Source organism: Thalassophryne amazonica, chromosome 11 (assembly GCF_902500255.1).
Source record: "Thalassophryne amazonica chromosome 11, fThaAma1.1, whole genome shotgun sequence".
NCBI classification, from domain to species: domain Eukaryota; kingdom Metazoa; phylum Chordata; class Actinopteri; order Batrachoidiformes; family Batrachoididae; genus Thalassophryne; species Thalassophryne amazonica.
The window spans coordinates 15364218-15390161 of record NC_047113.1 but is presented as its reverse complement, the minus strand read 5'-3'; positions in this window follow the sequence as shown (position 1 = coordinate 15390161).

Genomic DNA, 25944 nt, shown 5'->3' with positions numbered 1-25944 from the left:
CCCCGGTCCGGACTACAATCATTTAATCAAAAATCATTTGAACTACTATAGAGACTGAAATTACAATCAGCGTCAATGCCATTGCAGCTGTTATAGGTGCTGAAGACATGGGTACTCAGGGGCCCGTGCAACTACAATGTTGCACGGGCAGTTATATTTGATAGAAGTTGAATGTGGGTGATTTTACTTGATTGACTGCACACATGGCACATGTGCACTATCAGAGCTAAAACTGTGAAATAAGCAAAGATGCAACCGACATTCCGGGACTTGTAACTGGTGCAATCTGACACCATGAAGTGACAGCTGCCAATCACACGTACTTAGTGGTGTATTACTTCAGGTCAATAGCAGTTTTATTATCTTATGATATGCAGACCATGAGCCCTACTGCAGCCATGTCTCAGGGTGTCCAGAAATTGACTAGTGAAAAATGTGTGTTCGAAAACTACTGCTGTTATTGATAGACATCCCACAGTGAGCTCTCGTACCACAGTCTCACTGCTCATAATGGATTGCACCTTTGGGTTTGGCAGCTCAGTCTGTCCTGCTGATTTGAACAAGTGATATGTTTTTCCTTGCTGGGAAGCATTAGGAGAGAGATGTAGATGAAAGTTCTCAGTTATCGAGTTATGACATTACTCAAAAGCTGTTTTGTAACCAGCAAAATTATTTTGGGACTCCAACCGAAGGGTGCGGAAAAAATGGCACGGTACGGGCCGGTAATTTTGGTGTAGAAACACTGCTGCTCTTTAAAGTGTCCTCTTCATTTCTAGAAAGTACCCATATGTTCTGTGTGCACTTCAAGGTGGAATCCCACCATTCAGGTGGGCAGCACAATGTTGCAAGTGATGTTTTCACTTGCCTCTCAAGAAGAAGCTCCCTGGTACATCTGAAGTTGTGTCACAAAGGGTAAAGGCCTAAAATGTGTGCCAAATCTACATAGGACAGTGTGTGCATGGTATTACAGACTTGGGTGCACAAACCAAGGTCACTTGGCTACTGTAGATGGCTGTTGGCTCAATAAGAGCTTATCCGCCCTTTGCAGATATTGTTTTTATTTCTGCCGGGTGTCTACCCACCCAAAACCACACTGCTTGTAAACCAAACAGGTGAGTTGACCAGTTTAGTTGCCGGACACCCGACCATGAACAGGTAGTACCAGATTACGTGTTTACCAGTTGCATTCGAAATTGACTGACCTGACTTTAGCCAAATCAACATATGTATCCAAATACTGTATCCGCTGCAGTGAACCTCAAGAGAATGGGACAACCCAGAAGAAATGTACAGTATTTATTAACAGCATTCAGTTAAATGTTAGCAGGAGTGGTGGACAAGTGGTTTGTGCCACTGGTTTCAGTGTGGAAGGTTCCCGGTTCAAACCCCACCCCTGCCTATTCCTCCATGTAATGTGGAGTTGCGTCAGGATGGGCATCCATTTTAAAACTTGTGCCAAATCAGCATGCAGATCCTCCTCCACCTCAGATCTGGTGTTGCGACCCTGAGTAAGTGTTATGGCTAACCCAATGAGTGAATTGGGCATAAAAATACTGGGAACAGGAGTGAAAACAAAGAACAGTTTATTGGAGGAATATACAGCCAGAATATTGCAGTAGATTTGTGGAGGAGGCACCAGAGCGGGGAAGCACAGGCTGGACCAGAATAAGGTGAGGACGGTGCAATCAGAACCAGGTAGCCGCAATGGAGCTGAAGTCAGGCAGGAAACCTGGAAGCAAAAAAAAAACAAAGTTAGAATTCAGGAAATAAACATGGAGGCAAAATTCACAGACCTGCAATTTGAATATATACTGAGGCCAAGTACCACTAAGCTGAGCTGAGTTTCTGGTGTCTGTGGAGTGGCAGAACCAGGGTTTAAATACTGCAGCAGATGATTGCAGACAGGTGTGCCAAATCATCTCCATGACTCACCTTGTGGAAAAAAACAAAAAACAAACAAAAAAAACAACAACAGGAAGGGAGGGGGGAAAGAGCCCAAACCAAGACAGCACAACCGTGAGAACAAGGGAGCAACCGAAGGGACATTATTCAGCTAAACAATACCTATGAGTTGACTCTTCACCAGCTGTACCACCTATTTGGTTTCAAGACATCTTGACACCAACTGAAGTCACTTCCTCAGTTACAAAAAGCTCCTTTATAGTCATTATGTATCATTATGTAATGTCAGTCTTTCAGATAGAAGACATCTAGAAGATGATTTCATACCAACTTGACCTCCCGTTGGCAGCCAAAACATCTAGCTGTCCATTCTCACAACCTCTTCAGCCCTAAGTCAAGTCTGTGCAGCTGAATTTGTGAACAGTGATTGATACTGGTTGTCCTGACTGCACATCATCAAGTGACATCTCTGACAGAAAATAAGGCAGAAAGTAAAAATGAGAAAGGTAACATCAATAAAAGCTTTTAACATTTATTTAGCATGCTCATTGTCAGAGGAGTCCCATACCGGCACACGCCACCAAAAATTAGAGTTTGATGAAATGAATTCTTTCCCAACTTTGAGTGGCTGCACCTTTCACTTTAATTTACTCCAATCAAAGCTAATTTTTCATAATGTAATTTCTCTCAAATGAAGTGACTGGAAAAGGTGAGTTCAGAGCTCAGAGGATTGATTGGTAACAATGTTTTAATGAGCTGTCTATGTAAATATTAGGCCTGTGAAGGCGTCCACATGGCCCGACTCGGATTTTGATCAAATTTTCACCAATTACCCTTCAAATTGATTAAGCATGGCAAAGTTTGTTTGTCCATCAGGCAAAATTTTACTTTAGCTTTGGTCAGTTCAAAATTTGATGTCAAAAGTGCCTGAAATCTCTTTACATTAAAATATATAGTAAAAATTCCCAAATTTGAGGCATGCAATGGACTAGGACACCACTACTGTTCTGGTGCTGTTAGATGTCAGTGCTGCATTTGATACTGCGGATCATCATATTCTACTCAATAGGCCAGAGAAGAGAATTATTTTGGGATTACTGGGAATGCCCTTGCAGCAGCCGGTCTGCTCTGTGTAAGCCTGATCCCATCAGATCTCAGAAGCTAAGAAGTGCAGCTTCTGGTTAGTACTTGGATGTGAGACCTCTTTGAACACCAGTGGCTGTGTGTGTTTTCTCCAGGTAAGACTGGAGTTGCAGCAGGAAGGGCATCCGGTGTAAAACTTGTACCAAATACCTATGCGGATCTAACTGTATCCGCTGTGGTGACCCCAAACAATAACGGGAGCAGCTGAACTGAAACAACAACAACTGGGAATGCCCTTGTATGGTTGACCTCATACCTGACCAGTCGTTCTCACTGTGTTTTGTACAATAACCCTACCTCTAATCTTAGTGACATGAAATTTGGGGTTCCACAGGAGTCCATCTTGGGCCCCTTGCTATTCTCCCTTTATATAACACCCCTTGGGCATATATTGCAGTGTTTTGGTATTGCCTTTCACTGATGTGCTTATGATACTAAGTTATACATGCCGACAACTGCTGGTAATCTCATCCACATAAAATCCTTAGAAGATTGCCTTGCATCAGTGAGAACCTGGATGTCTAGCAGCTTCCTATTTTTAAACACTGATAAAACTGAAATGATGGTCCACTTTGGAACTTTTTTCCTTCGTTCAGCTATCGCCGTATGCCGTGTGACTGGGCCTTTAGCTGCCGCAGAAAGTACATCCTCTGTTGTGCTCTCTTGATGAGAGAGCTGGTGTTCAGCTCCCACTTGAAGTCCTGGGTGATGGTAATCCCCCAGGTTATTGAAAGACTCCACAATGGCGATTGTGGCCAGTCCCGAGTTGGCCAGGACTGGGTCAACAACCATCTCCACTGTCTTGAGGGCATTGAGCTCCAGATTGTTCTGCTTGCACCAGGACACCAGGTGATCAATCTCCCATCTGTAGGCAGACTCGTCCCCATCAGAGATGAGTCCTATGAGGGTTGTATCGTCCATGAACTTCAGGACCCTTAGAGACTGGTGACTGGAGGTGCAGCTGTTGATGTACAGGGAGAAGAGTTGAGGGGATGTCCTCACTGTAGGTTTGCAGAGCTTTAGTTTTTGCCTGTAGGTTGGAATCAGGTGAACCATGGCATGGTCAGAGTGGCCCACTGCAGCATGTGGACGGCATGATAAGCATTGTTCATAACTGTGTAACAGATCAGTGAGCTAGTTACAGAGAACAGTTGAGTTTTCACCAATGTGTAGTACAGTCCTTTCTAAATAGGCACCGGAGGCCATTGGTGCTTTCCCCGATTACTTAGTGTGAAGCAGTTGAGAGTCTACCCCTTCCCCTGATTGTGACACCAGTTTGATGTTTGATGGACCAATTTGATGAGGTAACTTCCCCAGTCAAGACCAATACGTATTAACAGCTACAGTTGTGCTCATAAGTTTACATGCGCTAGCAGAATTTTGGATTTTTTTTGGCCGTTTTTCAGAGAATATGAATGATAACACAAAAAACAGTTTGATGTAGGTAGCTTCCCCAATCAAGACTGATACATATTAACAGCTACAATTGTGATCATAAGTTTATATACCCTGGTAGATTTTTATTTTTTTTGGCCATTTTTCAGAGAATATAAATGATAACACAAAAACGTTTTGTCACTCATGGTTAGTGGTTGTGTGAAGCCAAGCCAATCATTGTCAGACAACTGGTATATAAAGGCACGTGAAAAGTGTGGAGAATGTCATGAAGTGGTTCTGGAATTGGAAGTGGATCAATAGGAAATATAACCAACTGGCAAAACATACTAAGTGTAGAAGATGTAACAGTTGGGTCAACACCTATATGCATATTCCATCCTTTGACACCTGTTACATTTGCTCTTTGAAGAGTGTTCACTGACCACCGTGCATGAACCATATTAGGCGTGTCAGCTGACCGGTGAGAGGCATGTCATATGCAAATTAATTACTGGATAACTGAAGTACAGGGACCCACCAGCTGCACTAATTTCCAAGGTCAGTTAAGTGCTTTTAGTGTGTCATGAACTGTCATGTGCACTCTATGTGTGCCGTGTGACGCAGCTGGAGTGGTCTTTTCTTTTGAATAGTTCCATATCAGAAAAAGTTGGATAGATGTGGAAAGTGAATGCCCCCCCCCCCCCCCCCCCCCCCCTCCTGCATTCAAGGCATGCAATGCATTCTGTGGAATGAGATGTTTCATATGTAATTTTGTCCCTTTCTTCCTTAAAGCATGTCATAAGGTATGCAACAGTACAGGGTCACTGTTGCATGATTCATATCAAACGTCTACTCACATTCTGTACTGGAGACAGGTCAGGAGTGCAGGCAGGCCAGTCCAGCAGCCGTATTTTCTTCTTCCACAGCTATGCCTTTGTAATGTGTGCAGAATGTGGTTTTGTCTTGTTGAAAAATTCATGAACATCCCTGGAAAGATGTAATTTTTGAATGCACTACACAGTATTTCACTGTAAAACTCATATGCACTTTTCTGCATTAATCTTGCCATCACAGAACTCTAAATTACCTTTGCCATGGGTAGTGTTGCAACCCCACACCATGACAGACTCTGGTTTTCGGACTTTTTGCTGATAACAGTTTGGATGGTACTCTTTGTCTTTGCTCCAGAGAATAAAATGGACATTTCTTCCAAAAAAAAAAAAAAAGATCTGGAATACTGATTCTTCTGACCACAATACATGTTGTAACTGAGTGACAGTCCAACCCAGATGCCTCCAAGCCCTGAAAAGTTGATGTTGCCTCTAGACAAGGTTAACACAAGGTTTCTTTTATTTGGACAATAAAGTTTTAAGTGTCATTTGTGAAGGTAACTCCATTTTGTAGTGGTTGACAAAGGATTCCCAAAGTAATCCAATGCCCATGTGGTTATATCAGCTATTGATGAATGAGGGATGAGGGATTGGCAATCACAGGTATTCAGCTTCAGCCTCTGACCATTCTGCACCTGCCATAACTGCAGATTCCATCTAAGCACTGTACATGGTGTATGGTTGATCACATTTATTACCCAGCATGCAGGGTGAAGAGTTGTCAAAATTAGTATTACACTCACTCACTCACTCACTCACTCACTCATCTTCAACCGCTTTTCTGGGTTTGGGTCGTGGGGGCAACAGCTCCAGCAGGGGACCCCAGACTTCCCTTTCCCGTGCCATGTTGACCACCTCTGACTGGGGGATCCCGAGGCATTCCTAGGCCAGTGTGGAGATATAATCTCTCCACCTAGTGCTGGGTCTTCCCCGGGGTCTCCTCCCAGATCGACGTCCCTGGAACACCTCCCTAGGGAGGCGCCCAGGAGGCATCCTTACCAGATACCCGAACCACCTCAGCTGGCTCCTTTCAACGCGAAGGAGCAGCAACTCTACTCCCAGCTCCCCATGTATGACTGAACTTCTCACCCTATCTCTTATATTCAGTTTCATATGCATGTTACAAAGTATAATCTTTACACTGGCTTCATGTTGGAGAGCAACATCAGAAGGAGGCTTCCCCTCAGAAAACGGTAGATCCTTATGATTTAAAATTGTACCAGAGGGTGTAATTTCGCCTACTTTTCCAAGAATACCTCTCTGCACCAATTTATTCAGATTTTTCATGCTGTGTGGATCACAATTTATCCTAATGTCAAAAATTTTTTTAAACTTTCAGTGCTTACAGACTTATCAGTGCATGCACAGAACCGCCCCTGCCTATCTCAGTGAACTCCTCACCCCACACACCACCTCAAGATCTCTCCGCTCCACCACCTCCTCACACTGCCTTCACCAACCCAGGACCAGGCTCTCCACCATGGGAGACAGGGCCTTCCAGGCAGTGGCCCCTTGGCTCTGGAACTCCCTCCCAGAGACCCTGACGGCCCCACAAAGTGTGGAGCCCTTTAAAAAAGGCCTAAAGACATTGTTATTTCAAAAGGCCTTTTAGATATCTTATCGTTTGAAATGGTTTTTGAAATCTGTTTTAATTCTGTTTTTAAATCCTTGCTGTAGCACTTTGAGATTTCTTTAAAATGTAAGGTGCAATACAAATAAAATGTATTATTATTATTATTATAAACCTTTAAAACTGTCACAGATGCTTACAGTGTTCCACAACCCCTGGCAATAATTATGGAATCACCGGCCTCGGAGGACGTTCATTCGGTTGTTTAATTTTGGAGAAAAAAAGCAGATCACAGACATGACACAAAACTAAAGTCATTTCAAATGGCAACTTTCTGGCTTTAAGAAACACTGTAAGAAATCAAGACAAAAAATTGTGGCAGTCAGTAACGGAAAAAAAAATATGGACTCACTCAATTCTGAGGAATAAATTATGGAATCACCCTGTAAATTTTCATCCCCAAAACTAACACCTGCATCAAATCAGATCTGCTTGTTAGGCTGCATCTAAAAAGGAGTGATCACACCTTGGAGAGCTGTTGCACCAAGTGGACTGACATGAATCATGGCTCCAACACGAGAGATGTCAATTGAAACAAAAGAGAGGATTATCAAACTCTTAAAAGAGGGTAAATCATCACGCAATGTTGCAAAAGATGTTGGTTGTTCACAGTCAGCTGTGTCTAAACTCTAGACCAAATACAAACAACATGGGAAGGTTGTTAAAGGCAAACATACTGGTAGACCAAGGAAGACATCAAAGTGTCAAGACAGAAAACAGAAAACTTAAAGCAATATGTCTCAAAAATAGAAAATGCACAACAAAACAAATGAGGAACGAATGGGAGGAAACTGGAGTCAACGTCTGTGACCGAACTGTAAGAAACCGCCTAAAGGAAATGGGATTTACATACACAAAAGCTAAACGAAAGCCATCATTAACACCTAAAAGAAAAAAACAAGGTTACAGTGGGCTAAGGAAAAGCAATCGTGGACTGTGGATGACTGGATGAAAGTCATATTCAGTGATGAATCTCGAATCTGCATTGGGCAAGGTGATGATGCTGGAACTTTTGTTTGGTGCTGTTCCAATGAGATTTATAAAGATGACTGCCTGAAGAGAACATGTAAATTTCCACAGTCATTGATGATATGGGGCTGCATGTCAGGTAAAGGCACTGGGGAGATGGCTGTCATTACATCATCAATAAATGCACAAGTTTACATTGATATTTTGGACACTTTTCTTATCCCATCAATTGAAAGGATGTTTGGGGATGATGAAATCATTTTTCAAGATGATAATGCATCATCATAATGCACCATAGAGCAAAAACTGTGAAAACATTCCTTGCAAAAAGACACATAGGGTCAATGTCATGGTCTGCAAATAGTCCAGATCTTAATCCAATTGAAAATCTTTGGTGGAAGTTGAAGAAAATGGTCCATGACAAGGCTCCAACCTGCAAAGCTGATCTGGCAACAGCAATCAGAGAAAGTTGGAGCCAGATTGATGAAGAGTACTGTTTGTCACTCTTTAAGTCCATGCCTCAGAGACTGCAAGCTGTTATAAAAGCCAGAGGTGGTGCAACAAAATACTAGTGATGTGTTGGAGCGTTCTTTTGTTTTTCATGATTCCATCATTTTTTTCCCTCTGCTTGGTCTAAAAAAGTAACCGTTACTGACTGCCACAATTTTTTTTCTTGATTTCTTATAGTGTTTCTTAAAGCCAGAAAGTTGCCATTTGAAATGACTTTAGTTTTGTGTCATGTCTGTGATCTGCTTTTTTTTCTACAAAATTAAACAACTGAATGAACATCCTCCGAGGTAGGTGAGTCCATAATTTTTGCCAGGGGTTGTACAACATTACTTTTACTATGATTACACCCAATTTCAGGCCCCATTTGGATGTCCAGTTTTTTTTATTTATTTTTTTTTTGTAGCCAAAACGTAGACATCGAGTATCAAAAAATCAGCAATGGGAGGCTGCCCTTACTTGACTTTGTGTAGTGCTTCGAAGCTCACTGCATATACTGCTTAAGTATTCAGAATTCATAAGGTAAATGTATATTTCAGTGTTCAGAGCATGCATGGTTCATATGCATTACCTGTCTGATGCTTTCATTTTATTTGATGACGTAATCAGGACTCATGACAATAGCATGTACTTCTGCAGTAGATCACTCTCAATAGTCATTTGCACACATGATTAGAACTTGGAGTTCCACAACAATACACAGATGTCAGACAGATCTTTTCCATTACATTGCTCAAGAAAAGGGACAGTGTTACTACTTCATTGTGTAAGTTTGTAAAACTTGCTGCTGTTGTCATCATTTTTAAAATTTTTGTCCCATAGCTGTGCAGTGTAGATGTACATTATTTTACATTTGGTGATGAATAAATTAACCTTTTTATTGCTCATTATTATGAGTAAAACCAACACTGAATGCCCATGACCTTCGATCCCTCAGGCAGCACTGTATTAAAAACATCATTGTGTAAAGGATCTTACTGCATGGGCTCAGGAACACTTCAGAAAACCATTGTCAGTTAACAAAGTTCGTCACTACATCTACAAGTTCAAGTTAAAACTCTACCATGTAAAGCAAAAGCCAGACATCAACAACATCCAGAAATGCCGCCGCCTTCTCTGGGCCTGAGCTCATTTGAAATGGACAGACGCAAAGTGGAAAAGTGTGGTCTGATGAGTCCACATTTCAAGTTGTTTTTGGAAATCATGGAGGTTGTTGTCCCCCAGATAAAAGACGAAAAAGACTATCCAGATTGTTATCAGCGCAAAGTTCAAAAGCCAGCATCTGTGATGGTATGGGGGTGTGTTAGTGTCCATGGCACGGGCAACTTACGAGGTCTGTGAGAAAAGTAGTCGACCTTTTTATTTTATGCAAAAAATATATGGATTTGATTCATATGTTTTTACGTCAGCCAAGCTTGAACCTTCGTGTGCATGTGTGAGTTTTTCCACGCCTGTTGGTTGCGTCATTCGCCTGTGGGCAGGCTTTGAGTGAGCACTGGTCCACCCCTCTCGTCGTTGTTTCATTGCGAGGAAATGGCGGAATAATTTGGGCTTTTTTTCCCCATCAGAAATTTTTCAGAAACTGTTAGAGACAGGCAGCTGGAAACCATTTGAAAAATTTATTTGGCTTCCAGTGAAAATTTTACGGGCTTCACAGAGAATAAGGAGAGTTACTACAGCTTTAAGGACTGCCCACAATGGCGCACGGCTCGCCGCGCTCCGAGCTGCCATCGAGAGGCAGAAACCACCACATCATTTCTAAATGGATGGCTGTGTGGAGGCGGGACCGTCGTGTGCAATTTCTCTGGTTATCACAAGAGCTGGACATCAGCTATTTTCTGGCAGATTTCACTTTTAACAAGAGATTTTGTCATGGAAAGCCGCGCGGAGGCTTCGCACGTCACGACCGATTCACTGATGAAGCGAGACAAAGGAACACCTCCGTTTCGGAGTGCCAGACGACAAGTTTGGACATGCCCAGCTCTCCACAATTTCTCTTATACTCACTCGACTGGTAAGCACTGAAAGCCGAGATAGGTGAGATAGACATTCGAATGGTTTCCAGCTGCCTGTCTCTAACAGTTTCTGAAAAAATTCTGATGGAAAAAAAGCCCAAATCATTCTGCCATTTCCTCGCAATGAAACAATGACGAGGGAGTGGACCAGTGCTCACTCAAAGCCTGCCCACAGGCGAATGACGCAACCGACAGGCGTGGAAAAACTCACGCATGCGTACGAAGGTTCAAGCTTGGCTGACGTAAAAATGTATGAATCAAATCCATATATTTTTTTGCATAAAATAAAAAGGTCGGATACTTTTCTCACAGACCTCGTACACATCTGTGATGTCACCAACAATTCTGATAGGTACATGCAGGTTTTGGAGCAACACATGCTGCCATCCAAGCAACATCTTTTTCAGGGACATCCCTACTTATTTCAGCAAGACAATACCAAGCCACATTCTGCATGTGTTACAACAAAGTGGCTTCGCAGTAAAAGAGTGCGGGTACTAGACTGGCCTGCCTGCAGTCCAGACCTGTTGCCCACTGAAAATGTGTGGCGCATTATGAAGTGCAAAATATGACAATGGAGACCCCGGACTGTTGAACAACTGAAGTCGTGCATCAAGCAAGAATGGAAAATAATTCCACCTACAAAGCTTCAACAATTAAGTGTCGTCAGTTCCAAAATGCTTTTTGAGTGTTGTTAGAAGGAAAGGTGATGTAACACAGTGGTAAACATGCCACTGTCCCAGCTTTTTTGAAACGTGTTGCAGGCATCCATTTCAAAATGAGCAAATATTTGCACAAACACAATTAAGTTTAACAGTTTGAACATTAAATATCCTGTCTTTGTGGTGTATTCAATTGAATATAGGTTGAAGAGGATTTACAAATCATTGCATTCTATTTTTAGTTACATTTTCAAGACATCGCAGCTTCATTGGAATTGGGATTGTAAAACATAAAAATAAAGAAGGAAAATCCTGCATCATGCCAATTGCGATTAGGCTTAAATGGGGATACAACTGTGATCTTGTACAAGTCTGCCCACAGTTGAGGGCTCACTAAAGCATCCTCTGATCCCTTCCCTTCCTCTCTTTCTCTCTCTCTCTCTGGGTGGTGGTGGTGGTGGGGGGGGGGGGGGTGTACCCAGGTGTACCCACATCTCAAAGGCCACAGTGTCACTCACTTGAGAAATGCTATTTTCAGGGGAAAGAAAGTTTGATTTCCCCCTCCTTTCATCTTCACCTCTCATCCCCCTAACGGCTATGTAGTTGTCCAGACTTGTTGCAGATATACATTACAGTCTCCGTTCACAGCTCAACAGTACCTCAAAGCACTTAAGTGAGTCACTTAAGTGAAACAATATTTTTGACAAAAGAAAATCTAGCAGCTGCATTTTAGGCAAAAGCAACAGAGTGCAATGTCTCCATTCTGTTATTCTTTTCTCTCACTGTTCTTTTTAAATAAAAGTGTGTAAATTCAAGGACTTCTCTTCAATCAACTGCACAGTCATTCACAGTTATTGAGACAGGTGTGAAGAGAAGCAGAGTAAAAGCATCTTGACACGTCATGTCATGTCATGTCTTGAAGACAAATAAGACATGCAGATAGTAGAGAACATCCAAATATCTTGTAACTGAATGACAGAGATTATACACACCAATTATACAGAGGAACATTTTAGAACTGAGAACCTCACTATTACTAGCTGGTTTTGTAATTTAACGGTTAAATCAAAAACTCAAATATTAAATCTGATTATGATAGCTGGCAAAATCATGGGTATGGTGGTACCTGTAACTCCCCAAGAGTTGTTTGAACAGGCAGTTCTCAGATGTGCTGACAATATTTTAACAGATGAGTCTCATGTTCTGCACTCTGAATATACTTTACTTAACTCAGGAAGGAGGTACAGGGTTCCTCTTTGTAAATATAATCGATATAAACATTCATTTATTCCATTATCAGTGAAGCTCATAAATCAGCACATAGTTCAGGGAAGATAGCATAAGGGTATGTATTGCGGAATTTGCACAAAGATGTTAATAATGTTGTGTATTTATATTTTATCCTTTGACTTACTGTGTTGTTTTTAATGTATGGGTGCTATGTACTGGATGTGTTGTTGTGTAGCAGACCCTGTCCAAGGCAAATTTCTCCTTAGGGAGACAAATAAAGACACTTTGACTTTGACGTGGAAAAGCAAAAATAAAATTAAAAAACCAAAATTAAAAAGTATGCTTAAAATGTATTAAATACATACTCTCTAGTGTACGATTTCAGTATTTCTTGAAAAGACGTTGGCCTATAGTTTCATTCATAACAGTACACTTCAAGTGTAAGTAAGTGGTTTCAGGGTCACCACAGCAGATCAGAGGTAGAATGTGAATACTGATTTGGCACAATTTCTTTTTTTTTACACTGGATGCCCTTCCTGATGCAACTCCACATTACATAGAGAATGAGGGAGGGGGCGTTGAACTGGAAACAATTGCACTTAACCACTGGACCATCACCCCTGCCCAAATAAACTTCAAGTGTAACAATAGTAAATTTTGAGTTTGCAACTATTTTTCTACAAGTTGGATCCTGTAACCCACTTTATTTTAATTTATGAAGATGCACTTACCCACAGGAGTTTAGTGACTTTGGCAAGTGTACTTTCAGGAGAGATTGGGATTTGATGGGTATGGAAAAAAAAAAAAAAAAAACATGGAAAAAATCCCCATGGGGGAAAAACCCACTGGAGAAAGACCCCAAGGAACAAAACTTGTATCATGCAAAGTTTCTGATTAAACTGATTTAAATCTTCCGTGAAAAGAGAACTGTTTCAAGACAGGGTTAGGGTGGCAGAACTATTGACAGGGGCTGGCACTACATTTGGTCATTCTATGTAAACTTTACAGCTAGACTCATGACAATAAACTGTGATGACTGACACACATTTTGTTGCTGGTATTTTTTTCTACACCTAGGTTTTGAACCAAGGATCTTCAGGTCAAAAGCCCACCTCCAAAATCCGCTAGACCAGGGGTTTTCAAACTTTTGGAGAGTGAGAACAAATGAATAGCTGCCCCCCCCCCATCCCCACCCCACCGACACACATACACACAATTTCAACATCTACGTGTGTTTCTTTTTATTCTTTTACATCTTAAACACATTTTAAAAGTATTTGTGCATTTTAAGCAACTGTCTATGCATTTACACATTTTACAGCCTTGTAAACATTTTAAACATATTTTAAAGAACTTTCCACTCTTTCACACATTTTACACCATTTTCCAACATTTTAAACTATCTAATCTAATCTATTGTATCTAATCTAACTAATCAATTTTTATCTTTTTTCATGAACATCTTTTTATTTAAACATTTAAACATGTCTGTGTGTTTTAAATGTCTGCATTAACTGAGGTGAATCACATGGTGTATCTTTCTTTCTGAGCAAACAAAATCTAATTCCCTAATGTATTTCTGGGTTTGTTGTTATCTACATAATCATCCAATAATGCCATCTATCACACATGATGTTATTTTACATGTCAAGTCTCTGTGCAAACAGCAATTTGGCATAGCCTAGTATAATATGTGTGCATGAAATAATCAAACCTAGGAAAATAATTACATCTTTGTCATACACAGTAGAATTTTAAATATTTTCTCCTCACAGTAGAGCCCTGTATCTTCCACAGATGTGAGAACCCGTGCAGCACTTCTGCTTGTGCTATGCTATGCAGATATAGGAGCACAGCTTCATGCCTGTGCTGTGAAATATGTGTCTGCAGTGTGTTGATACAGTATTGCCATATGTTCACAATGCATTGTGTAGTGAGTGGCTGGCTTTATACAAGCGGGTTCATGACATATTTACAGCTGAATTGAAAACAGCAATTAAAAACAGCAAACGCTCACTTAAAAATGCAAAACCCTTAGAGTTTCAGCGCTTCTCCTCAGGGAGCTTTGGCAGATGGTCTCCTCTCATACGCTTTGAAATGTGCATAGAAAGCCTCTTGAGTCTGCTGTCTCAATCGCAGTGCATCAGGCTGCAGTGCACTCACACTTTAAAAAGGAATGACAGATGTCAGTCTGATTGGTTTAATGCTTGTTATGATCAAATTACACCCATGTCTATGTCTGACTTACTGCCGAGCACACAAACACAGCTCTGGCTTTGCGAGTACAGAGACTGGATGGCCCTGAGAAGGGACCCCCCTCACTCCATACGCCCGCAGCACCTCCCACACTAGCTCCCAGGGTAGCCGATCATACACCTTCTACAAGTCCACAAAATACATGTAGAATGGATGGGCATACTGCCAGGAACCCTCCAGGATCCTTGTAAGAGTGAAGAGCTGGTCGGTTGTTCCACGACCAGGAACCCGCATTGTTCCTCTTCAATCAGAGGTTCGACTTTCGGCCGAATCCTCATTTCCATCACCCTGGAGTAGACTTTACCAGGTAGGCTGAGAAGTGTGATGCGCCTGTAATTGGCACACACTCTCTGGTCCCATTTTTTACATATGGGGTCCACCACCCCAGTTGGTCACTCCTTAGGCACTGTCCCAGACAACACAATGTTGAATATAGTAAGGTTCCATTTTCAGAAAAGAAGTTTGTATAACGTGTCCAAGGCATTTTCTGTTAAAAGCAGATAACAGACTAATTCCTATGCATTTTGACCTGCCAAGTTCAAAAATTGATGTTGGCATGGTGTATCTTTACCCCTTCACCCCTAATTTGCATAGAACAAAATGGCCACTCATTTCATGAAGCTTGTGTTTGCATTAGAAGAGAAAATAAAACTTCTATTTCTATGTATTTTGACATTCTGAGTTCAATTATTGTTGTTGGCAAGCTGTGTCTTTACTCCTTCCCCCTAATTTGTATAAAACAAAGTGGCTGCCCACTTCATCAATTTGTCTGAGGTATGGTGCTATTTGCTTTAGATGAGAAAAAATGATGGTGCTATTTGTTTTGGATGAGAAAATACAACTTATATTTCTAAGTAATTTGACCTGCTGAATTTAAATATTGTTGTTGTAAAGCTGTATTCCTACTCCTTCACCCCATAAAATAAATAATAATTTAGTTACTGCCTGGTACTGGTACTGGTAAAAGGCAAGCAGATGAGCAGATTGAGAATGATAGTTTGAAATGAAACTCTTGGATAAATATGCATGTCTCCAAAGGTCAAATGTGGGTAAAACTGTTCTACTATTTTGCTTCTGCTGCCATGAGATCACCACAACCAGCAAGAGCAATGTCCAGATCATAATCAAACTCTGCAACTTTCAGTATCTTTTCATTCATCTTGAAGGTCTCAACATTGTGCAGAGTCTTTACAGAGTCAATACAGGAGGCACTTTTGAGTCTTGCAGCTGGACCAGAGGAGGGACCTGCAATGGGTTCCTCTCAACCTGGTCTCATGGCAAGTCATGATTCAGCAGCACAAAATATACATTAATCTATTGGTTCGTGATATTGTGACGAAAAGCACCTCATTTTCATCACGGCACCACAAATTCATTCTGATTCATTCCGTGATGGCTGCACAAAATTAAAAGTGAAGTGGGGGGGTCGGGTGGTTATGGTTAGGGTGGGGGGAAAGAGTAAGTTTAGGTTATGGTTAAGGGTAGGGTCGGGGGCAGGAGTATGGTTAGGAATACAGTGAGTTAAAAAACACCCTGTCACGAAAATTTGACTCATTTCGTCATGGGAGCACGAAAAAAAAAATGTGAGACTGGGCTGGTTCCTCTGTGCCTTGAGACATTGACCTTTTCTCTAGTCTCTGAATATTTGTCTTGTTGGTGAACCAACTATAACAGGATCAATACCATTTTAGAGACGTCTCATCAGAACTCAATATCCTCTCAGTTGTGAGTTTGTTCTCCATATCTTTGAGCTTGTGACAGACTCTTGCACTATCCTGCAATGTAGCCCTTCCTTTGTCACTACCCTGAACAAGATTTTGTTTAGTGCAGTCCTGACAAATGATGCAGACATCACCATCCACTGAAGAATCTTGTTTCATGCTGCCTAAGGCCTCCATTTTCAATTCAAGGACAACAGAGATTGTTATGCAACAAGAGAAGTACTAACAAGAGGAAGTCACTCCACAATTGAAGTGATGAACGCAACTAAACCTAAATGCTAGCAAACACAGAGATTCAACTATGTTATCTTACTACCTAACACTTTCAAGATTATATGCAAATCAATCTAGTGACAAGGGACACTGGCAGCCTAACACCTTGTATATGAAGAGAATCAGCAGACAAGAGACAACACAAATCTGATGTTGTGTGGGCCGCTGAAGAGGAAGTACTGCTGGCCCACCACCACAAGATGGCGCCCTGCTTGAAGTGCAGGCTTCAAGCACGAGAGGGCGTCGGAAGCGACCAGGAGTAGACAGCTGTCACTCATCATCCGTACCAGCTGTCACTCATCCACTACTCATCACCACCACCATAAAGGCCGGACTGCAACTCCACCTCCCCGCCGAGAAATCAGCTACCATTCAGGTAACTTCTCTGCTGACTTACAAAGTAATAATCTGAACTTCTTTGCAGCCATTTTCCTGTGGTGTGTCCTTGTCTGTGGGATTGGCCTTTGGTGTGATCAGCGACGGCTTCGCCTCACACCCCAAACCAGATAAGTGGTTAAACAGGAGCTGCACGAGTGTGTGATTGGAGGTGGAGGTGCTCCCTCCTAACTAAACACTGACTGTGGGATACGAGTGTGCGAACTCACACTCATCAGGACTGTCTCTGTTCTCTGCAGCAGTACCGGGTCTGACTGCTGAAACAGCGGCCACCTGGGTGCAGGGCTTGGCGGGCTCCGGTGTTCTTCAGCTCCGTTGGTGGTGGAAGCTGTGTGGGATCCGGCCTCTTCTCTCGCCCAGGTGTCTTCTGTCGTCGAGCCTGCCCACACGTCACTGGTGTATGATTGACAGTCACCATATGTTATGGTGTCTGTACGTCGTTGTGCGATTCACAACATTAAATTGTTACTTTGGCTTATCCATTGTCCGTTCCTTAACGCCCCCTGTTGTGGGTCCATGTCACAACACTTCACAACAGGATTTCTCGGCCAGCGTCATGGATCCCGAGGGGCGTCACACCTCACTTGACAGCCAATGGAAGAGCGAGGTGCACAGGCGCCAGCAGGAGGCGTGTGGTGAGCTGCAGCACATCCTACCGCATTTACCGTGCTCGGTGGGGACTAGTTACCGAGGCCGAGCAGGTTCCTCAATTCAGAGATGGAGGCTCTCACCGCCCAGGGGGCAAGCGCAATGTCTTCAGGGCGCTGCTGCCAAGCACCTCCTCCTGCTGACCGTGTGCCAGTGAAACTAGATATTCCGCTGGTCGTTTCAAACGAACACCCCACCCTTTCCCCTGAAGGCATGACATAAGCCCTCCGGAGCCGGAACGGAGCTGTATGTGTGGAGACGTGCGTGGACTTCTTGATGCAGTGCTCGCTCGTCTTTACACTGCGTCCCGTCAGGTAATGCAGGTCAGACGCTAGCCGGGTGGCCTTTACGTTATAAATTTGCTTCGAGGAGAGGCACGCGCCGGGGCTACGGCGCTCTGGGAGCAGAATTCACACGGCTGCCTAAACGGTTTATACTGAGTTTGTGAGGGAGTTCCGACAGGTGTTCAACCACCCTCATAAAGGCGAGACCGCTTCAAGTGTGCTGCTGTCGATACGGCAGGGGCGTCGGAGCGCAGCGAAGTATGCAGTCGACTTCCGCATCGCGGCAGCACGAGCCGGCTGGAATGCTGTTGCGCTCCACGCCGCCTTTGTAAACGGACTGTCTCTGGTCCTTAAGGAGCACCTGGTGGCGAAGGACGAGCCGCGGGCTTTAGATGGGCTTATCGACCTGGTTATACGGTTAGACAACCGATTAACAGAACACCGATGGGAGCGAGACGAAGGGCGTGGTCAGGCACAAGCCGTCCCTCTTCCTCCCGGGTCCAAAAGGGAGCCGACTTCCCCACGCTCCGCTGCCAGGGCTCTCCACGTGACGACAGCTACCCCTGCTGACGTTGCTAGGGAAACGAGCAGGGCCAAAAAGCGATCAGATCAGAGACAAAGGAGGCTGATCTGTGGAGAGTGTTTTCTCTGCAGCTCTACCAAGCACACACAGAGAGAATGCCCCAAACGGTCAAAACAGCAGCACTCGTCCTTAGAGACTGGGCTAAGAGTGGGTCACAACACCCACGTGGGGAGACCCAGACGATCTGCACGTATCCCAGTCACGATCCTGAGTGGGGATCTAACCCTTCACGCCCCAGCACTGGTGGACACGGGGTCGGAGGGGAATCTGCTGGATAGCAGATGGGCAAAGGAGGTTGGGCTCCCTCTAGTGGCCTTACCGTCACCATTGTCGGTGCGGGCACTAGATGGCACCCTTCTTCCACTAATCACACACCAGACACAGCCAGTGACATTGGTGGTGTCTGGGAATCACAGGGAGGAGATTGTGTTTTATGTAACACCTTCTACCTCCCGAGTGATTTTGGGTTTTCCAAGGGTGGTTGGGGTTGTGGTTCAGTGGAGCGAAACCTGCCACCGGGAGTGTTTAGGATCCTCGGTTCCACCCGGTGTGACAGCTAAGGAGGAGGTGTTAGTCCCCCCCAATCTGGCGGCGGTGCCAGCTGAGTACCACGACCTTGCTGACGTCTTCAGCAAGGATCTGGCACTCACGCTGCCCCCGCACCGTCCGTACGATTGTGCCATTGATTTGATACCGGGCGCTGAGTACCTGTCCAGCAGGCTGAACAACCTCTCACGTCCGGAACGCGAATCAATGGAGACCTACATCCGGGACTCTTTAGCTGCCGGGTTGATCCGGAACTCCACCTCCCCGATGGGTGCTGGTTTCTTTTTTGTGGGTAAGAAGGACGGTGGACTCCGTCCATGCATTGATTACAGAGGGCTGAACGAGATCACGGTTCGCAACCGATACCCGTTACCTCTGTTGGATTCAGTGTTCACGCCCCTGCATGGAGCCCAAATTTATACGAAATGGATCTAGTGAAATGCTTATAACCTGGTTTCGGATCCGGGAGGGAGACGAGTGGAAGACGGCATTTAACACCACCGTTAGTCACTTTGAGTACCTGGTCATGCGTTCGGCCTCACCAAGCGCCCGCGACGTTCCAAGCATTGGTTAATGACGTCTTGCCAAGCCCTGCACCTGGGGTGCAGGGCTTGGCGGCTCCGGTGTTCTTCAGCTCCGTTGGTGGTGGAAGCTGTGTGGGATCCGGCTCTTCTCTCGCCAGGCGTCTTCTATCGTCGAGCCTGCCCACACATCACCTGGTGTATGATTGTCAGTAACCATATTGTTATTGTCTGTACGTCGTTGTGCGATTCTCGCCCCCTGTTGTGGGTCCGTGTCACGACACTTTCACAACATCTGATCTAATGCTACTAAGTATATAATATATTATACGACAAAACCAATACCACAAGACTGGAACTTGTCCACACAAACCAACACACTAGAACATGAACATGCACAGATATAAAATCTGCAGTAAAAGTATAAGGAGATTAAAAAGTAGCAGCTCTCTTTTCAGTGCAGTGGTTGATGATAAATAAATGACAGAGTTGAAATCCTCATATATATATATATATATATATATAGGCAACTAAGAGGCCTTCAGGGAGCTGCATGGAGGAGTGGCCTTCAATCATTGCAGTGTAAGTCTTTCTTTGTGGGCCAGCTTTTATCTTGCACATTAAATCCATCTCCTTTCCTCCAGGAATAATTACTTTATGGTCAGTGTACACAGCAGGGCCCACTATGTCGTCCTCATCACATTGTTCGGTGCCCCCAATCTCCAGTAGGGAAGTGTACCACTCTGGATGGCTCTCCTTGACCCGGTGGAGAAACTGTTGGCCAAAGGTTGCTTGGAGATGGTTTCTGGAGGCACGGAGGACATTGGTTCCCACAAGGAGAGGAACAGAGGAGCGATTCTCTGAGTCAGTTACAACAAAAACCGGCACATTCTTGAACTCTCTCCCCAGCACATTCAAGCTAATGCGCAGGACACCATGGTAGGTTACACTCTGACCAGCTGCACCTTCAATGGGAATTTTAGAGGGCTGGAGCTTTTGGTTCTGGAGGATGGGGTGGCTGGTCCAGTATGTGTGTGTAATACTGGTTATCTGAGAGCCAGAATCAATGAGCGCCCTGCACTTCACTCCATTCACTTCCACCTCGCCCTCATTCCTGGGGCCCACTAAGGGGGTACCCTCTCCTCTATCACCAGTCTCATTCACCTGCAGAGGGGGGTCTTGTAGCTTGCACCTAGTTGCCCCGGTGCCCATGGGCTCTAGCTGTTTAAAGGCCGAGCTGGGTCGGCTGTGGTCCCTTCTGCAGGTGTCGTAGGCAGATGTTGCTGAGCCCATGTCTGATTGGGATCTGGGAAAGCTGCTCTGCAGACACGGGCTATATGTCCTTGCTTCCCACACCGGTGGCATGTGACAGCTAAAGTGTGGGTTGTGGGGAGTGGCCGGACCTTCGGTGGGGGGACAGGGGCAAAGAAGGGTGCAGCAGTTCTTGTTTCAAGGTGAGTCAGTTTAGCCATCTGCTCCTCTTGGCACAGGGCTAATTTCTTGACCAGCTCCGTTAGCTCTGACCACTCTGATGTATGTTTAGCTTTCTCTGACGTCACATTTAAATTACAGTCTGATGCAACTTGGACCTGAGCATAGGTCGTCTTGGATTTATTAAGTGGCTGGAATTTTTTTGTTTCTTTCGCCAGATTTCTGAGCTCATCTTGCAGTTCCCTGAAACTCAAAAGCCGGGGTTTCATTTAGACTTCCTCATCATTTAATCCTCTCAAGAACTGTCGGGTGAGTTTACTGTCACAATCAGGGAAAGGTTTGCCACCTCTTTGGGTTCCCTCTACATCTCGCAATATTGCTTCCAGGGCTATGGCATAAGAGCAGGCGGACTCTCCTGCCCTCTGGCCACGCTCATAGAAGTCAGCGAGTGGGTCTAAGGAGCCCTGTGTGTCACCGTACTCCGCCTTCAGTTCCTGGAATGGCTTCTCAGGAGATTGGTCATGGGGGTAGGTTCAGGATCAGCTTTCTGGCCTCACCGCTCAGGTGAAGCACCACTGTGGAAAAGCGGAGATGAACGGGGAGCTCGATTGCCTCCAGGAGGTATTGCATGTCATGGATCCAGTCCTCTATAAATATCTTACTCTCAGCATTACCAGAGAAGACTTGGACATTCTTCACCTGGTGAGGTCGGCAGGAAAAACCGCCATAAGCGTTGGTGGGAAGCTCGGGGTAGCTGTGGCTCTGACAGGGTATTTAGTGGTGCATACATGTGTGGGTTGGAAGATGGAGGCAAGAGAGTGGCTTGGGGGGCCGTATCAGGATACATGCTGACTGGAGGGAGTGAAATATGGGGCTGTAGATGCACTGGGACTTGAGTGTGGGAAGAAGATTCATACTCAAAACCGTGCATGGGTAGCATTTCAGAGAGGTGGTGCAGCTGCTGTGGGGCCCATGCACTAATGGAGATGAGTGCAGGGGGACCTGAGGATAGTGGGCAGCAACTTGTGAAATGTGTACCTGGGGGATTTGTCCATGCTCTGTACCTTGGGGGGGGGGGTCTGCTCAGCTGTAGAGGAATTCCTTGTAATGTTCATTGTGTGTGGTGTCGCAACACTTGACTTGTGGGTTTGGGGCGCAGATAAGGGATCAGCATAGCCAGTGGCAACCTGGGGGCCAGGCTGATAAACCTGTGTTGGGTAAGGGGAGACAGCGGACTTATTCATGGTGGGATGCTGTATGACTTGTGTCTCTTGGAAGTTGGATTGTAGGAAAATTTGAGGTGGCAGGGTGGCAGAGGTGATGGCGGTCTGCACAGCTGGTTGAAACACTGGGGGAGCTGCACGGGGGGTTACGGGGGCTGGTGATATGGACTTTTGAGCTGAAGCTGCACGAGGATCAGTGTAGGAGGACAGCACTGGGGGTGATGGGGTGAGCTGTGCGCCCAGTCCTGAGTCTGTTGGCGGCCGGACTGGAGTGTGGTACTGCAGCTGTGGAAAAGGGGATCTGAAGAGCTGAGTGGTTAGCTTTGACCTAACAGATGGCTGGTAGTTGCTGGTGCCAGCTCCCTCACTGGAGAGGTGAGTATGAATCATGCTTGGAGAGTCATAGCTGTGACTTGTTACAGGCACGGGGGTAGGTGGGGGGTCTGCGGTTGCTGCCAGAGGATCCTGCTTCAATGAAGAGTCTGGGTAGTCACTCATCATCTTTAGTGTTCTTTAGCACAGATTTATCAGCAGAATAAAATGTAAGTGTGTAAATTGCTTGTTATGTACTTTGTCGTGCATGGGTAGGACTGTGTTTGGATGTAGTCACCAAAATAAAACCTGTGGTACAATTATAACTTGATACCCCACCCTCAAAAAAAACATGCATTAAACTTAAAATTAACTCAGAATGTCCTTACAAAACTCTGTGTTAGACACAGACAGTACAAATGAAATAAACCAGCAACACTCGCTCTTATCCCAATGGAAATGTTTTACACTACACTCATTTACCATACACGTAGTTTAAAATTATTATTATTATTATTATTTTTTTTAGATCATCATCAACAGCCCACAAATGAACAACACATCACAATACTTTGCAACTTTCAAAGGATATATTGGGGAGGATGAGTATCCTGGCAATGTATCTTCACACCAATAACTCAGTTCAATATGGCGGCGTAGTGGGGGTTGCTGCCGAGTCCCGACAGCTCCACTACCTCCTCGGTCGCAAAGTGCCACACCTTTGGTCACGGCACCAAAGATGTAACCCAGCCCGTGCATTGTCTATGGCGCCTCCTTGCACCCGAAGACTCTGTGTTGTGTTTTTGTTTTGTTGTGCAGGTGCAATGCGGAGGGACAAGCCAGACACACGGTGGCACTTGATCGTGGCTTTAACTGCGCCATTTAATTGCACAATCGATGAGGTCACTGATAACTCCACTCCTTTCAAGTAACAAAAAACATTAAAAGAAACAAACAAAATCAGCATATGTTGTATAAAACAACTCTATTACATTTACAATTAAATGCTGTCTTTCCCACCGACTCATTAACCAAAACCGGGAAGCTAACGTGCATACAGCTAAAACTGGCCACCTTCACAGGCGAAATAAGCATAAAAACATATCAACTTCGGTTATACATCTCCAAACTTCTTCCGACCATTCATCTTCATTTCAACACACAAACCTTTCATATAGGATAATGTTGCAACTATTTTTAGTCCAAATATTCAACTTTACCAGAGAGAGCAATTCACAGTGTGCTTACCTTTCAAGTAACAAAAAATAAAAGAAACTGATGCGCACGGAGCCAACTACTTTCAAGTACGGTGGCCTGTAAGGACAAATGCCACAATCGCCAATCCCCCTGCAGGCAGAAGTAATACAACAGTGCCATCTATTGACCAAGACAAGCAACTGCCCTACATATATATATATATATATATATATATATATATATATACAACCCCTGGCAATAATTATGGAATCACCGGCCTCGGAGGATGTTCATTCAGTTGTTTAATTTTGTAGAAAAAAAAGCAGATCACAGACATGACACAAAACTAAAGTCATTTCAAATGGCAACTTTCTGGCTTTAAGAAACACTGTAAGAAATCAGGAAAAAAAATTGTGGCAGTCAGTAAAAATTATGGAATCACCCTGTAAATTTTCATCCCCAAAACTAACACCTGAATCAAATCAGATCTGCTTGTTAGTCTGGCATCTAAAAGGAGTGACACACCTTGGAGAGCTGTTGCACCAAGTGGACTGACATGAATCATGGCTCCAACACCAGAGATGTCAATTGAAACAAGGAGAGGATTATCAAACTCTTAAAGAGTGTAAATCATCACGCAATTTTGCAAAAGATGTTGGTGTTCACAGTCAGCTGTGTCTAAACTCTAGACCAAATACAAACAACACTGGGAAGGTTGTTAAAGGCAACATACTGGTAGACCAAGGAAGACATCAAAGCGTCAAGACAGAAAACTTAAAGCAATATGTCTCAAAATCAAAAATGCACAACAAAACAATGAGGAACGAATGGGAGGAAACTGGAGTCAACGTCTGTGACCGAACTGTAAGAAACCGCCTAAAGGAAATGGGATTTACATACACAAAAGCTAAATGAAAGCCATCATTAACACCTAAACAGAAAAAAACAAGGTTACAATGGGCTAAGGAAAAGCAATCGTGGACTGTGGATGACTGGATGAAAGTCATATTCAGTGATGAATCTCGAATCTGCATTGGGCAAGGTGATGATGCTGGAACTTTTGTTTGGTGCCGTTCCAATGAGATTTATAAAGATGACTGCCTGAAGAGAACATGTCAATGTCCACAGTCATTGATGATATGGGGCTGCATGTCAGGTAAAGGCACTGGGGAGATGGCTGTCATTACATCATCAATAAATGCACAAGTTTACGTTGATATTTTGGACACTTTTCTTATCTCATCAATTGAAAGGATGTTTGGGGATGATGAAATCATTTTTCAAGATGATAGTGCATCTTGCCATAGAGCAAAAACTGTGAAAACATTCTTTTGTTTTTCATGATTCCATAATTTTTTCCTCAGAATTGAGTGATTCCATACTTTTTTCCCTCTGCTTGGTCTAAAAAAATTTTTTTTCCTGATTTCTTACAGTGTTTCTTAAAGCCAGAAAGTTGCCATTTGAAATTACTTTAGTTTTGTGTCATGTCTGTGATCTGCTTTTTTCTACAAAATTAAACAACTGAATGAACATCCTCCGAGGCTGGTGATTCCATAATTTTTGCCAGGGGTTGTACGTATATATATATATATATATATATATATATATATATATATATATATATATATATATATATATATATATATATATCAAGGATAGCACAAAAAAGCGTGAAACCTGTTTCCATTTTGGTCCTCACAAATACAATTAAAAAGTAACACAAGATTAAATACAACAATATAAGCAGTCGCAAGAATAAAACAACAATAAAAATCTAACACAAATATTTAAAAGGTGAATGCAAAGACTAATATTTAGAAATATATAAAACAGTCACCCTTATAATTTTAATTTTTGTTGACTAGCATTTTGTTTCTCCCTTTTAAAATGTGAAGTTGGTCTCAAGGTCTTGAAAATTCATAGGAAGTTTGCAGAGCTGCCAAACATCCCACATTGTGCGGGACAGTTCCGGTATGAATGATTTTGTATTCACATGAATACATTTTAATTTGCTATTTATTTTGTTAACAGCTTTCCTTACAATACTTCCTCTGTACAATGACTGATCCAGATCAAGTCCTAAATAATTAACACATGATGTATGTTCCATTTATTAACCCGTATAGCTGTGGAAGGTGCTTCAGTTTGCTTTAGATGCTAAATAATATACCTTCAGTTTTTCCCAAATGCAGGGACAATTATTTATTTATTTTTTTTAATCAGTGAGT